Here is a 13998-nt window from a genome sequence, read left to right on the forward strand (position 1 = left end):
TTTTATTAGAGTGTGTTGCAAGAATTTGATTATTTTTTTAGAACGAATTTGATAATTTTATACATGGGGGTGAGATTGATATTAGTAATTATTATAATATTCAATATTACGAGTAAAATATGAATAAAATTTCGAAATTAGACAATATAAATAATTTCGTACTATGTTAAAAAGGGGTTGTTGGGGGTGGAAAAAGCATAGGTTGGAATAGATGAAAATATATTAAAAAGGAATGAAACTATAGTAAAAATTCGTGTATACCAACCAACGAACGCACCAACCAACCAACGAACCAACTAACCAACCAACCACCACCAAGTATGGTAGTCTCCGAGCCATCCAATTTTACGAGCTTGTCCGAGGGTCGAGTTAACGGGGTGTTAACAAGAGCATTGCGCTCGCGAGCGACTATCGTGCGCGCTCGAATCGCGTAAACGTAAACTCGCTCGTAAACTCTCTCTTTCTCTCTTTCTCTCTGGGCTCTGGGTTAGAGTAGAAGTAGAAATACAGTAGAAGAGAGTAGAATACATTTCGCGTCGGTGTAATCTGGCAGCAACCAGCACACACCAGCGTTAAATACAGCACCGGTAAATAAACGAGTAAACGAGATGGGTAAAACCAGTAGTAGTGGGAGGAGGGGGCTAATGTTGTTAACCAATTGAAACTTTTGTCTCTCTTTCTCGCTCTCTTTTAAAGTGTGCCTAATTTGAATAGAAAAATCAAGGAATAAGCAAAGTATCGTATACCAAAATGGCGTCAAGTAGATGTCGCATCGTCCAATAAAAACCTCGTATCGATTCGTAAACGAAATAATAATAAGTAGTAAGTGGGCTAATGTTGTTAACTTATTAAAACTTTTGTCTCTCTCTCTCTTTCTCGCTCTCTTTTAAAGTGTGCATAATTTGAATAGAAAAATCAAGGATTAAGCAAAGTATCGTATACCAAAATGGCGTCAAGTAGATGTCGCCTCGTTCAATAAAAAAACCTCGTATCGATTCGTAAACGATATAACTTGAAATAATATTTATCAAAAATCATTTCTCTTAATCGTATTCAAATTAAAATAACGATTTTATACGGATAATATATTTTTAGAAAAAGAAATTATTATAGCATAGTAAGTTAGGTAGGTTAGGTTACTTTCAAAGATTCTAATTTGAAGAAATAAAAATGAGGGAGAAGGAAAGTACTTTGAGAGTACACCGATGGCGTATCGCAGGATCGTTTATCCGCCATCGAGGAGGACGAAGGGTGCAGAAAGAGAAAAAGAGAGACAGGGAGAGAGAGAGAGAGAGAGTTGCCGCCATATTCCTGCGAGAGAGGCAATAAAACGCGTCCGCGAGGTAGGGGAACCAGCAATTTCGGGCTATCGAGCGTAGTCCCTCCGGCTTTATTATTGGCCCTACAATTATCGTTGATATACGCGCCCCGTCGAAGTTGCCTTTAATGCTTCTATGTAGGGCGCAGCGATAAAAGTATGCTCCTCGCAAGCAAAATGGCGTATCCTTCTTCTCTCTCTCTCTCTCTCTGTCTCTCTCTCTCTTTGTTTCTCTTGCATTTTCTTATTATTCTCTTTCTATTCATTGTTAAAAGATATAGGGAGAAAACCCCACACCTTGGGGCCCTATTATCTTTTTTCTTATTGTTCAATATTTTTTCTTTTTTAATATATTTTTTCCCGAAGAAACGTTTGAGTTATCTTTTACTATACACATTGGGTGGTCAACTTGGTTCACCCCTGTTTTATGATAAAAGTAATACGAAGTTAATTTTATATAGAGAAAGATTTAATTTGCATATATATATATATGGTTGTCCCATAATACTTCTTCTTTTTTTTATGAGACTTCGATAGACGATATTTGTTGTTTAAGGTTGATTTACTGTGTTATATGTGAACCGTTTTACTCTATTACCTTCTTTCACATCTCTCAGGAAGCCTGATTATGTTCCCTTACTAAAATTCTTGAGAATTATTTGAATAATATTCATCGAGGTGAAATAATTGAAAAAAAAAAGTTTCATTTAAATGTTTTAAGTAATACTACAATTAACCGATTATTATTTCGTTTAATTATTTGTTTTTAAAGGAAATTTGCTTATTTATATTCTTAATTCGAATAAGGAAGAAACTAGAATGACTCGAATGTATTAAAAGCGTGGGAACGTCAAAAGTAGAAAGGAAAGACGATAGGAGTTATACTAATCGGACTGTTCAAAAGGAAACGAATGTTCATGAGTTTAAATAGATTAGGAAGAACCCTTCTTATATATATATATATATATACGTACACGCACACTGCATAGATAATATAATACATGCTTTATATCATACTAGTAGTCAGTTGCTTTGTTATAAATGTAAGAATGTATCATTTGACTTATCGTAATTGCATAAAAAAAACGAGTATTTTAAATATCTACTTCCTCATATTCCTTACACCACTCAACCAATATCTATCCATTTATTCATTTTCAAAATTATATTTTTTTTCCTTTTAAATTGTGACATTTGATCGAACGGTACAGTATTTTAGCAGTGATTTAAACGACCGATAAGAACATCATTCAAAATCATTTTTCATCATCCCTCTTTCCCCATTTAATCTTCTCATTTCTACGAATATATTCCGTACGATACTTTTTATCTATTAGAATGATAAGTATCGTTTCAAAACGACAAATTTCTTTACTACCAACCCCTCCCTACCCTCTCCCGACACCCCTTTTTTTCTTTTCCCGATAATATTTGAAATGAATAGACGACAGAGTGAAACGGAAAAAAGGATGCAAATAATAATAATAATAACAATAAGAAGAAGAAGAATAAAAATAAGTTTCATTGTTTCCGACACGGAGGACTTGCGAGTAAATGAGTACAGCAAGAGAATAGGGGGTTGAAGAGGGCGGGAGAGGGAAGAGTAATAGTAGTAGTAGTAGTAGTAGTAGTAGTAGTAGTAGTAGTAGTAGAAAGAACGGATGGAATAAAGTAAAGAGAATGAAAATAAGAGCGAATACGTGTGTGTATGTGTAAGTAAGAAAGAATAAGATAGGAACTAAGTATACACACACACACACAAACACACAAGTAGGTATACACGCGTATAGTTGCAATAGTTGTGCTTGTGGTAGTTGGATGTATTTGTCGCGTCGGTGTGTGTTGGTGGTGAGGACGAGGAGGACGAGGGGGTGAGGGTGAAGGAACGGAGGAGGGGGGAGGGAAGAGGCATTTCAGGATGCGATTACGACTTTTCTTGGTAGGGCGTCCAATCAGCAGTTATTTTTATAATGGCCGCCGCGTCCCGGTCGGCATAAGCGAGGTGGAGAGGCGCTCATGGATAACCGAAGGGGAGGTGAGGGGGTAACGGTGGCCATTGCGTGCCTCCTTCAACGAGCCGAAGTAGCCATTCGCCCGGCGTAGAGGCGTTATGTACTTTCAAAGGGCCCTTCTTCCTTTTTTTCTTTCTTTATTTCTTATTTCTTATTCTTATTTTCTTCTTATTCTTCTTACCCTTTTCTATTTCTTTACCCTTTCTCATTCCCAATTTTCTATCTCAAATCGCATACCCCCCTCCCCCTCCCCCTTCCTCGACCCCCGATTCTTTTCTTTCTTATTTTTTTTTTTTTAGATCGATTTTTCTATGAGTACGATTAAAATCAATTTTTTTAAACGATCGTTTAATGATTAATTACTATTTGTTTCTCTATTATATTATTGTTTAAGTTATAGACACTGTTTTGATATTTTTATTTAATAATATCGTTTTTAATTTTCAAATTAAATTAATTCAAACCGATAAACACACACACACACACGCACACGCGTGCACGCATAATACACCCCCCTCTGTGTGTAAAAACGAGACAAATGTACGCGACACACAAAATTCGTACAAATGAGAAACCTATTCGTTTCCGTGCAGATGAACCAACTGAAAAACGCAACCTTTTTAGTAGAGAAGAGGGCGGAAGAGGAAGGAGGAGGAGGGGGGTGTTGAAAATAAAAAAAGGAAGAAGAGAGAGCAACCAATAGAAGCAAACATAATTGGTTATCTACATAGGAAAGAGAAAGAATGTTACATTTTATGGATTATTGCGAGGGTGAAGGGATGGGAGCGGCAGGAAGAGGGTGAGAGGGTGGTGCCCGATCTAATAACGATCCGTTAGGCTCGGAGGCCTTTATTAAGCCAGTTAGAATACATTCTCATAAGGATGCGAATACATACTAAACGTGTATTACACGTATACATCATTGGGACCAGTCTTTTCGAAACGACTTTTCTTAGAATCTCGCGTGACGGGGTCTATGGAATCTATCGAACTTAGGTTGGTGCCGTTTAGAATCTATCCTTTCTCAAACCGATTTATACTTTTCTCTCTCCCCTCTTCCCACCCCCTCTCTCTCTTATATATATATTATTTTATTTTATTTTTTTTGTTCATTTTCAAATAACAAATACACAATTTTGTAATAAAATTATTTAATATCGACGCGTAACTTCGAGATTAATCGACGATATTATTTATCATATTCGTATAAACGAGAAAAATGATAAGAATATGATTAATTAATTAATCGAACCAATGATCGGTTATATTTTTTTTATCGAAGATGTTTGTTCGATTGGAAGATTGTTTGTATCGATTAGATGATTAAACTTCCTGCGTAGAGAGAAATAAAATACAAATGTGTAGAATAAAAAATAATAATCATTAATAATAATAAATTACATTTGGAAAATGTAAGCTCAATGTTAAGCTTCGATATATTCGTTAAAAAAAAGAAAAGAAAAGAAAAGAAAAATACGATTCGTTCAACAACGATCGTTGCTGAGTGTTACAATAGAGAAAAACGGGTTAATACAATGTAACATTTTCGACGAACGAAACGACCCGAAGAGAGAAATAAAAAAAAAAAAAAAAACAACAACAACGAGTAATACGCCACGAATGCCGACGGAAAGAAGGAACGAAAGGAGAAAAATAAAAAATAAAAAAGGGAATAAAAGAAAAAAAAAAAAAAGAAAAAAAGCTAACAAACAAAACGACGCACCACCACCTTACGAGAGTGAGAGTGAGAGTGAGGTTCCCCTCTCTCTCTCTCACTCACTCTTGTTCTCTTAGGAGTTAACTTTGTTAGCGCTGAGCATTATCGGCCGAGCAAAAGACCGAAGATTGGCATTGCGAGGAACGGTCAGAGAGAAGAAGAAGAAGAAGAAGAAGAAGAAGAAGAAGAAGAAGAAGAAGAAGGGTGGAGTTTCATATGAAATACACGCGACATTTACTGCCTCCACCGGCTGGGACCCCGCAAAGACGCAAACGCATTATAAATAGATCTCTCCTTCTTCCACCACCCCCCCTCACCCCCTCCTTCTTTCTTCTTTAACACTATAACACTATCCTTCACAATTCCCCCTTTACCCCTACCCTTTACTCCTATCCCTCCCCCCTTCTTATTCTTTCTCACACACATACACACATACATACACGTTCTTTTACTCTTACTTTTACACAACACACGTGTTAGTGTTCTTTCTCTTCTCTCTCATTCCCTTATTTTCTTCATTCTCTTAATTTCTCACTCACTCTCTCTCTCTCTCTTTCTCTTATTCTTTTACGCATTTACTTTCTCATTCGTTGGGAAGGTAAAGAGCACAAGCACCGAGTAGATGAGAAAGAATTTAAAGAAGAAGAAGAAGGGAAAGAAAAAGAAGGTGATGGGGAAGGAGGAAAGGGAGAATGGGGGTAGGCAGATGGGTGGAAGGGGTGGACGAAGGGTGGACGAAGGGCGAGAGACGAAAGTCAGGGCCACTATACTATACTAGCAGGCACGAGAAGATGAGAAACGCTACACAATCTGCTTTATAATCTTGTTAGGATTTCGCGGAAATATTGGCGTAATTTACGATCCATCTTGGAGAGAAGTTTAAACCATTCTAATAGGAGAGAGAGAAACCCTGTAGAAACTTTTCTTTCTGTTCCTAACAAAACGGGAGGGGTTGGTCGGTTGGTTGGTTGGTTGGTTGTGTTCGTGTTCTTTTTCACGTTTGAATTACACGCATACGTATTCATACTACACAGTTTTCTTTTTATTATTTATAATTATCATTGTTACTATAATCATCTTTTACAATCTTTCTTGTATCTCGTCAATTATTTTAATATTTCATTTCGTAGATTTTCATTATTCATATCAACGAATATGTATTTTTATTTTTCAACTCGCGCAAACACAAATTTATAAATAATTAACATCGTTTGATATTTTAAATGTTATATTAAAACAAAAAAAAAAGATAGATTTATTTATTGAAATATCGAAAACGTTGACTACGATCGTGCATCGTAGAAATTTATAGGGCGTGGTTTAGGTATTAACCTCCGAATAATTTCCCCCCCTCTCTCTCTCACACACATATCTCATTCTCTCTCCTTCCTTAATATCCTTTTCTTTCTCTCGGAAGATTCGTAGGCGTATTTCAAGTTGGGTGGTCGGAAATAAGATCGGGTGACCCTAATCTCGCGTAGTTTGCTACGAAACTAAGTAAGTAAGGAATACAAGTAACATAAGTACCAACATTTCTCTCGCAGTAGAGTGAAACGACGAACAATAAAATCTTCAAATATCGCGAGCAATAAAGGTTCACCGTATCCATCTCTCCTACATTTCTTTTATTTTTTAGTCAACCTTTTTCTGGACTACGATACTCGAGGTGAGGTTTGACCCGCGTTAGTCGTCGCACTTCCGTCGATAGACTTTACGATGCGAGAAAGAGAAAGAAATAATAAAAGAGGGGGAGGGGAAGAAAGGGCATGGCAGAGGGGGGTTAGAAGGGGGCAGGGGGAGACAGTTTACGACACGATTCGCTTGGTCACCGCACCGATGCAACGCGAGGAGCGGTAAAGAGTCCCCTTCTCAAAGAAGCTCGCGTAGTTTCCTGCCGAAAGGCTTGCACGGTCCATTAAATTCATTGCCATCGAAAGAGAGTTTATTCTGGTCGGAGAGATGATTCGTTTTTTTTTTCTTTTCTTCCTTCCTTCCTTCCTTCCTTCCTTTTCTTTCTTTCATTCGTTCTTTCAAATTCTTCATAACTCATCGTTCTTCTTCGAAATCGAAAGGAAAATCATCAGTGTACTCCACCCACACCTTGTTTCCTCCCCCCCCCCGTTTGTTTCTAATATTTTCAAGTGAATTAAATAATGTAAAAAAATAAGATAAAACACGTGTATCATTTTTGTTTATTTGAATTAATTATGATCGTACACGATCGTTTAAGACTCATTAGATTTGATTTATACGTTTTTCGGATGTAAACTTAATATAACAACGATTTCGTGATCCCCTTTTACTGTCTCTTTCTGTCTGTCTGTCTGTCTGTCTGTATTTCTGTATTTCTTTCTTTCTTTCTCTGAAAGAGACGAGATACGCACGAGGGGAAATTGCTAGACACTTGCCAACAATGTGGCGAGGCTTTGATGTGACGTAAAATGGCACGTTAACCGACGTTTCGTAGTAGGGTCCTTTCTAAGAGCTCGGAAATTTTTATGACTTTATTTCATTCGCCCTTTTCGAAAAAAGAAAAGAAAAGGATAAGAGAAAACAAAATGAACAAAAGTATATATGCATTCGATCAAATTACGAACGATGCCTCAACAATGTTTAGAACGTTTTAGTATTTTTCTATATTAATTCAATTATTTTATATTTTATAATTGAAATTCAATCGGAAATATTATTCCATTAAAATGTTCTTCGTTTTCTTCTTCCTCTTCTTTGTTTTTTTTTTGTGTTTATATATAATTGTTTTAAATGGATCATTTTTAGAAATATTTTGTTATTAAAATTCGAGTAAATCGGTGAAACATTTTAGGGCTTTTGGGGGTGGGGGGAGGAGGGTAGGGGAAGGAACGTGTTTTCCAGGGTTTGTCGGATTCGTCAAGCATCGTAAATTAAACGATACGGCTTTAAAGTTTAACGACGTTGATCGCGTCAGGGTTGAAAACTCGTCTCGCGAATCGCGGTAATGAACTTTGGTGAACCTCTTAAAACGTTCTTGGGTAGTTACTTACTTACTTAACTTACTTACTTACTTACTACGATGTTATAACAGGAACGTTACGAGCTCGTAAGAACCGACACCTGTCGCTCCCGAGGAGCAAATTATGTTTAGTCCGATCCTTTCTTACCGATAGGATCGTATTAGTTCCGTGTCGTTGATTCGCGATTCATTTTGTTAAATTACGCTTATTGGTAGATGACACGAGAGATAGTTTCGAGTGATCTTTCATACCCTTTTTTAAAAAAAAACAAGACAAATTTCCTGCTTCTTTTTTTTCTTCTTTTTCTACCGATTTTGCGATTACATTTCCTTTTTTTTTTTCATGTTTTATTTATGTCTCGTTACATCTGTCCAGCAAATTTTTATAATTTTTTTTTTTTTTCAAACGATAGGAAAATAAAACAATTCCTTCGATTATAAAATACATATTTCGATATTAATTTTCTATTAAAATTCGTAGAACAAAAAGAGAGAGAGAGAGAAATATACCCAAGAGAAATAATTAATAAACGATCGTTAATAAATCCATATATAAAATATTATAAAATATTTCAATAATAAAGTATCGATAATATCCTTCTTTCTATAAATCGAATTTAAATATCATATATATATCAATAAAATGAAATTTACAATTACTTCAAAAAATAAAAAAAAAAGGAAAGAAATTAACGAGACCACGGTAAAAAGAAATTTACAGACAGAAACGGAAAACGTGTATGTATGTTCGTGTGTGTGTGTGTGTACGCGTGAGAAAAAGATGTAAAAACAGAAACAGAAACAGAAACAGAAACAGAAAACCTGAGGTGTAAGAAAGAAAGATATAGAAACAGAAACGGAGACACGGACAGAAAACGTGTGGTACGTGTGAGAGAAAGAGAAAGAGAGAAGTTGGAAGGTGTAAGACGATATATCGCGAACCCCCAGAGCGATCGGCGTTGTTGTGAAATATTAATAAGCAAATTAGTTCGGACTTAGTGGGCCGCCGATACAAAATCGCTTGGATGGAAATGGCCGTCGGCCGCTATAACGCTCGTATATCACTTCCCACGCCTTGGCATTGCTAAAGCCGCCAGAACGCGGAACCCGTTCCCTCCCCCTCCTCCCCCAACCTCCTCCCTCCTCTCTTATACTCTCGCTTTTGAAACGCTTCGAGCAACGAGTCGAATCTTTTTATCGAGTACCTCTTTTTTTTTATCCTTCTCGATTACTCTTACTTTTTTATCCCCCCCTCCCCCTCCCGAATTTATAAATTTAATTTTAATTTTAATTTTAATTTTAATTTCATTTTTAGTAGTCTAGTAGTAATTGATTTATACGACACGACTTTGACGACACGATACGCGAATTTCACGCTTTGCATTTCTTCAATTCAAGTGTTTTGTTCTTTGTAGTTTTGTTGTACGTCAATTTATGATTCTTTAGTAGTATGAAAATAATTCTTGTCGTTTTAATCTACGATATCGTTTCGAAATTTAGAACGATCGACTTAAACCTATCAGAATTTGATAAGAAAGAGTAAATTTATATATAAATTACTCAAACATTCAATTCTTTTACGTATCTATGTAATTGGACTGTTTATTTTGAAAGTGGTGTAAGTAAATTTTTGAAAAAAAACATATCACGTAATTCATGCTCAAATTAATGTAAATTTTTGTATAATTAGTCTGTGTTTAAAATTGATCGGTAAATGAAAAATTAATGGACAACAGATATATGAAACCTTAAATTTTGATCGAAACAAGAGAAAACGGATTGTCACCAATTAGAAAATAAACGGTCCATATATAAAATTGAATTTAGAAAAAGTTAGACACTTGGTTATTCTCGAAGAATGAGAATAAAGCGTAGAAAGGATGTTAGTATTAGTAAAATGCCTCTCTCAGGACAAGAATTCGACAATTACGTCAGGGCAAACGTAACGGATGATCGGTCGGTGAGTTAGGCGTCTGCTAGGTGTAGCTTGGTGGTGTTGGTAGTTAAGGGATGTTAGTAGAATAGTGATGGTGATAGTGGTGTGATGGTGGTAGTGATATGGTGGTGGTGATATGGTGGGCTTTGGGACGTCTAGAATGTGCGAACGTCATCCAGCTTAAATGCTTTTCGCGTTCGCGTGCTGACGTTAGTGAAAGAAAGAGAAAGAGAAAGGTACGGTTAGGGTGGGAAAGGGGGGGAAAGGGGGTTGGGATAAAGGAAGAACGTGCCAGGGACTCCTTCTTCTTCTTCTTCTTCTTCTTGGTTGGAGGTTGGGGGTGGGGTAAAGAAGGAAGAGCAGCTACAACGTTTGCAAAGCACAGTCACCTGTCCTACAAGTGGGAAGACGTGGGAAAATGTAGGTCGAAATCGCGCACGAGCGAGTAATTGGACAGGTGCTTTACTCGAGCGTGTGTCTTCTCTCTCTCTCTCTCTCTCTTTCTCTGTGTGTTTCTATTTCACTCGCTTTTAGCTTAGCTTTTACTCAATGAAACCGTCCCACTATCCGTCTTTGTCTTTTTCTAGTTGTAAATGTGGTATTTCAAAGTCACTTCTCTTTCTTACTTTGTTCCTTCGTTTTTTCGTTGCAGTTTCTTTTTTCTTTTTTTTTTCCATTCGTTATACTTTTTTTAATCCCATTAACTCTTTTTCTCCGAGGAAATTTTCGATCGATTTTATAATCCACCTTTTTCGTATTTATTATATTAATATTCGTATTCGTGATCGTTGACAAGAGAAAAATAATAACGATAATGATAATAAATTTTATAAGAAGAAGAAGGAAGAAGAAAAAAAACAAATTATCGTATCACACGAGGAGAATAAGATTGATGTAAAAAAAAATTAAGAAAATGTAAAAAGGCATGCAAGCAAGCAAGGTGCATCAAAAGAAAGTGGCAATTCGAATTGACAAGGGATTCAAAGGAGGGGGGAGGGGTGGAGGGGAGAAAAGAGGATGGAATAAAAAAAGAAAGGATAAGAAAATAAAAGAGAAAGAAAATAAAAAAAAAGGAAGGAAAGATCCGTCCGTGTGATATTCGGCGAACACTTACACACACCTAAGTAACTTATACCGTTTCGGAGAAGTTTCGTGATAAAATAATAGGTCTCTTGAAAACATTATATAGAAGAAGAAGAAGAAGAAGAGAATATAAACGTGATGGTGAGAGGTGTACCCATGGGGTGGTGGTGATGGTGGCGATGGTGGTGGTGGTGAACGATCATCGCCAATTATTCGGAATCCCTGAATAATGACGTGCCCCCGTTGATCGATACCCTCGAGCGTTAGCAGCCAGGATACGTAAAGATGACGCTTTCGTGCAAGATGAGAGATGAAAAAGAGAGTGAAAGATATAAAAGAGAGAGAGAGAGGGAGATGAAAAAGAGAACCTCAAGAATCCCTTTCGGCATTAATTATTATAATGCGAATAGATACCTTTGGGTTTGTGTGAGAAACTTCGATCGGTTGCTAACTCAGAAGCCCCTTTCGATTTTTAATTTTATTCTCCTTTTTTTTCGTTTTGTTTTTCTTCTTTTTTTCGCTTCCGTTTCGTTATTCTCCTCTTTCTTGCCCTCTCTCTTCTGATTCGTTAAATTCATTGTCGGAATTCTTATCGAATTTTGTTGTTTTTTTTTTTCGTACAATTAACACGTCAAATTTGTTGGGAGACAATTTTGATAGATTATTTTCAAATGTTTTATTGAATTATTGAATTAGAAATTGAAGTCTCGTGTTAGAAAGGGGATCGTTAATAAAATAAAAGTAATGGGAGGAATGAGTATCCGGAAAAAAGAAGAATAAGAAGATGACAACACATCGGTGATCCCATAATCCTGACATAATCCTCGTTTAAGAGTTTCACGAAGCAACGGGTGGGCTAAACTCGTATCTTCTTCCCTCTTCCACCTCCTCCTCCTCTTCCCCGTCGTCTCCAACCATTGGTCGAAAATCTCCCGGGTTTGCTTTCACCGTTTCTAAGAAAAATATTTCTCTGGCAGAATTCCGCTTTACGATCGATCCGTCAAAGAAAGAGACGAGATTCGTCATTTCGAATTGGAACTATGGATTTTCTGAACTACACATCAAGAGTCTTTTTACGAGAGGAGGAGAAGAGCATGATGGTGTTTATGGACCACAGGATGGAGAACGAAGGAAAAAAAAGAAACAGAGATGAGATGAGATGAGCTCGTAAATACGATGAAAGGATACTTCTCGAGATACACCGAATAACTATCAATGGGGTATCACTTTTTAAAGGTGTCAAAGTGATCAAAAGATATTTTTAAATAATAATTACAATTTGATATTAAATTAATTGCAATTGTCATCTAAATATATAGTGATTTTAAAAATTATCATGGGGTTTTAACTATAAATCGTAGGACAGATTTTATAATCGAACGTTAATCGAAAAACAAGAAAATATATATTACAATATACGATAGAAAAAGAAAAATTACTATCCATGGGGTATCACTTTTTAAAGGTGTTAACGTGATCAAACGATATTTTTAAAATAATAATTACAATTTGATATTAAATTAATTGCAATTGTCATGTAAATATATCGTGTTTTTAACTATAAATCATAGGACAGATTTTATAATCGAACGTTAATCGAAAAACGAGATTACGATATACGATAGAAAAAGAAAAAAAAAAAAGAAAGAAATAGAGTTATAAACTATTTTCGTATAACGATTACCAGATTTATTTTTCATCGTTACCAGTAGATGGAAACATTTAGAAGAACCTAGTTACAATGTGTCGTGCCATTGCTCGGTTTTGCCTTTAGGAACGTGCTCGTCGCACAAAATACTCGACCAATTAAGACTTGGAAAAAAAGAACACAAAATTATAATATAGACGAATAATAAAAAGAAACATAATCGTTTCGTTTTCTCGTATACAGTCGTATATAATCGAACATATCGATCAATTCATTTCTAATTTTATTTTCATCAAATTGTTCTTGTTCTTGTTCTTATTCTTGTTTTTCATCATTTTTATTTAATTTAATCGAATAATTTATCGACACAAAAATCACTTCTACAAATAATAGAATATTCAACATTTTTTTTTTTTTATTCTTTAATGTATTCATATGAGAAATATATATGTGTGTGTGTGTGTCTGTGTGAGAAAAAGAATGAAAGAAAGAAGATAAGTCTCGTATATATGTACTATGTAAGTCCAGTTGTATACGCAGACGGCACGCACGCGGTACGTGTTCACGAGTGTGCCGAACACGTGTTCGCTAACCTAATGCATTAGCTTCGCCGCATTAAAAAAAAAAATGGCATTTTTTTTGTTCTTAAACCCGTAAGACGATGCGAATCTCGACTGGTGGATACAATAGAGACTCCCCCCCCAATCCCTTTCTCACCTTTTTTCTGTCACACGTTCGAACAATCTCATCTTTTACTCGGTCAATCATTTTCAACTATACTTTTAATTGTAAACATTTTTACGCGTATTATTAACCCTTTGCACTCGAGGCCTTTTTTGAACCAACAACTCGAGAAGATTTCGGCAAAATTATAGTAGACACTTTACGGGTACTTTAAAAACATTTATAAACAAACAAGCGTATAGAAATAATCAAATATCATCAGTTTATTCATTTATATGTCGATAAAAAAACAAACTTTGATAAATATTACACCCTGTAATTAGTTTTAGTTGAGTTGACCACTTGAAATAATCTGCCGGGCGCCGTATCGGCGTCGCTCGAGTGCAGAGGGTTAATCATTGCAACGAATGCGTTTTATTTATGCGCGTATATGTGTGTATATGTGTGAATGAGATTAATTTAAATTCAGGAGAGAGAAAATAATTTGAATCTATCGAACACACGAAAATAAGAGGAAGGAAGAATCGATAAAACGCATCAGATCGGTTTTATACTACCAATAGGATTATTATCGGAGTAAATTTGGTGGGGTTGGTGAAGGAGGGCTG

At 35.9% G+C, this 13998-nt stretch overlaps 1 protein-coding gene across 1 annotated transcript in view; it reads right to left on the reverse strand.

The window, feature by feature from the left end:
- Positions 1-13998, reverse strand: part of LOC122514840 (protein dead ringer-like) — a 137139-nt gene that overhangs the window by 9845 nt on the left and 113296 nt on the right. The window lies entirely within an intron of this gene.

Source organism: Polistes fuscatus, unplaced genomic scaffold, assembly GCF_010416935.1.
Source record: "Polistes fuscatus isolate 324 unplaced genomic scaffold, CU_Pfus_HIC Scaffold16, whole genome shotgun sequence".
Classification (NCBI taxonomy): domain Eukaryota; kingdom Metazoa; phylum Arthropoda; class Insecta; order Hymenoptera; family Vespidae; genus Polistes; species Polistes fuscatus.